Here is a 3643-nt window from a genome sequence, read left to right on the forward strand (position 1 = left end):
TGAAACCAATGCCTTTCTAGGGAAGATTAAGAACCGTGACCTTGCCTTTTTACCTTCGGCTAAAGAGTTTGTTGACGAAAGGGATTAAAATATTATATCTCTAAATATAATAAACTTATCAAGCATTAATGAAAAGGACTTTGACCCATCTTCTTATGCACAATCTGTCTCTTGGTGAATATGATTCAAGTAAATGACACGAAAGGTAGTACTCCTAGCAAAGGAATGTGACAAGAGGACCTATGTTTATAAGGTGTAGCTATTATTCATTCACAAGAAGGTTGCATCCATACCCAATAGAAAAATGCATTCTCATCACAAATCATGCATTATATCATGCATTGTCTTATGCATCTATACATGTATCCGTAGACCTAGAAATATAGATTTTTTTTTAGAATCCACAACACTCGATTAAAGAAAAGGATGGAAAATGAAGAAAGGTCACACCCAAAAGCTCAATACCAAACAAGAGCTTGAAGGAGTTTGGAATGATGTTACGCACCTAATCTTTTTGCTTGAGCAAATGTTTTGAGACAACTTTTTTCCCTTTAATGAGATCATGCACTTTCAAAAGTTCATCTTAATGTTTTTGCACATCACTTTTTGTTTTCAAAGTGGATCTTCCAAAATGAACACCTACACTTTACACTGAGAATGAATGGCCAAACTTTAAAGAACACATAGTAGCTATAGAAGAGAAAGAATGAGATGAAAATAGAACAACATGAATAAACTTGGAAACCCACTAGAGAGGAACTTGAAACCATAGACATAGGCAATGAGAATAATAATAATAAATAAATAAGAAAAAAATTAAAGATAGGGACCATAATCACTCCTAAATAAAGAGAAGAATTGGTTACTTCAAGAGATTTTTTTTTTCCTTGGTCCTATAAGGATATGTCTGGCTTAGATACAGATTTTATAGTATAAAGGGTACTGTTGGTTGAAGGATGCAAATCGGTTAAGCAAAAATTAAGAACAATTAATTCGGATGTTTTAATCAAAGTAAAGGTAGAAATTGAAAATGCATTGGAACACCAGTTTTCTAGAAGTAGTCAAATATCCACAATAGGTGTCCAACATAATGATAGTACCCAAAAAGAAAGATAAAATCACAGTTTGTTTACCACACATAGATATATTAGTTGATAATATAACTCGTAGCTCCACATATTCCTTTATAGATGGATTTTTAGGGCTACAATCAAATAAAAATGGCGTTAGAAGATAAAAAGAAGATAATATTTGTAACATCATGGAGAACTTTTTGTTACAAGGTTATGCTATTTGGGTTAAAGAATATCAGGCCCACCTACCAAAGGGTCGTGGTGGCTTTATTTCATGACATGATGTAAAAAGAGATTAAAGTATATGTGAATGACATGATTGTTAAATTTAGAGAGGGAGAGAATCATGCCTAAATATTAAAGGATTTGTTTGAAAGACCAAGGAAGTAGAAGTTGAGGCTTAACAATGCAAGGTATTCATTGGGGATGAAATCTTAGGAAGTTGTTGGGATTCATGGTAAATGATAAAGAGATAGGCATGGACCCTAGTTAAGTAAAGGTTATTCAGACTATGCCATCTCTCAAGACTGAGAAGAATGTTAGGAGGTTCTTGGAAAGTTTAAATTACATTGCTTGGTTTATATCTTAATTAATCATGACTTATGACCCCATCTTCAATTGTTAAGAAAGAAGAATCTTGGAATTTAGAATAAGAGTGTGAAGAAGCTTTCAAGAAAATCAAGCAGTACCTACTAAATCCACCACTATCTATTAAGCCAAATTGCAAAATGGCAAGTTATATTGGCTAGTATGACATAAGATATATGTCAAGAAAAACCATCGCTGATCACCTAGCTGATCATGCTATGGAAGATTATGAGCTATTAAAATTTGTCTAACCTAATAAAGATGTGCTTTTAATTAAAGAAGGAAAATTAGATTGGTGGACTATGTACTTTGATGGTGCTGTAAACATGTGGTAACAAAGTTGATGCAATGGTAATATCTCCTAATAAAAAGTAGTATTTGGTTAAGTTATAATGCAACATAAGAGTATGAAGTTTGCATTCTCATTTTAAAGGTGGCATTGCATTCTCGTTTTAGAGGCTACAATGAAGCTAAACATAAAAAATATATAGACGTATATGGAGACTCAATGTTGATCATTTACCAAGTACAAGGAAATTAGCAAACCAAGGATGAGAAGTTGAAACCTTACCAAGAACACCTGTCTAAATTGGCTAGAGAATTTGAGGAAATAAAGTTCACCCATCTAGGAAGGGAAGGAAACCATTCTGATGTTTTGGTCATACCAACTTCTATGAGTAGAATAGACTTTGGGCACAAGATACAACCGGTACACATTGATATAAGAAATAACTTAGCTCATTGTTGCTTAGTTGAAAAAGAAATAGATGGAAACGTTTCGTACCATGATATCAAAAATTGCATCCAAAACTAGACATATCCCATGGGGGCATCCAAAATCGACAAGAAGATTTTGAGGAGGTTTGCAATAGATTTCTATCTTGATGGAGAAACTTTATATAAGAAATCATTTGATGGAACTTTGTTGAGATGTTTGGATGACATGGAGGAAAAAAAATGAAGAAATTTATGGAAAGAAATTTGATTTGTCGATATGGTCCACTAGAAAATATTAATAATGCCCAAACTTCAATAGAAGAATGACAATAGAACTTTGTGCTAATGGAAAAGTCAACTCTTCTAATTACTCGCCATGTAGGCCAAAGATGAATGGTACGGTAGAAGCTGCTAACAAAAATGTCAATAAGATTATTTAGAAGATTGTAGTCGCTTACAAGGATTTGCATAAGATGTTGCCATTTGCCTTTCACGCGTACCGCACTACAATTTGAATCACAATAGGAGTCACCCCGTATATGTTGGTATATAGAATAGAGGCGATGATACCTTTAGAAGTTGATATCCTTTCATTAAGAGTATTGATAGACTCTGAGCTAGATGAGGTAGAGTGAGTAAAAGTTAGATATGAATAATTGAATCTGATAAGTGAAAAGAGGATAGTTGTAATCTACCATCATCAACTATACTAAAGAAGAATAGCCAAATCATATGATAAGAAGATCCGACCTAAAGGATTCCATAAAGAAGATCTTGTACTAAAGAAAATATTGCTTTTACTAGAAGAAGATTAGAGTAAATGGACACTAAATAATGAGGGCCCTTACATGGTAAAGAAAGCGTTCTCGGGAAGAGCTTTATTGTTATCTAGAATAGATGGAGGAGATCTAGTTAGACTTGTGAATGCTAACTCTATAAGAAATAATATACTTCCTGATCAATAAAATAAAGTTCGGTCATGAATTCTCTCTATAAAGAAATAAGTTTTCATAAAAGCACATGAACTCATAGCATTCAAAATCTTTTACTTAAAAGAACTGTTTTTACGCATGACTCCATCAATTCCTAAAATGGAGGGATACAAACCAAATTTAAACTTGATAGGTATTGCACACCACATTGGGGGCAAAATAGTGCACATGGAGGTCTATAGGGAACCCAAGCCCAAAGGGGTATCATCATGGAAAGTTGCTTAAAACAAAATATGATGATTGCATTGAAAGTTTTAGTTTTCATGAACAAAA

This window comes from Populus euphratica, unplaced genomic scaffold (assembly GCF_000495115.2).
Source record: "Populus euphratica unplaced genomic scaffold, PopEup_1.0 scaffold1363.1, whole genome shotgun sequence".
NCBI classification, from domain to species: domain Eukaryota; kingdom Viridiplantae; phylum Streptophyta; class Magnoliopsida; order Malpighiales; family Salicaceae; genus Populus; species Populus euphratica.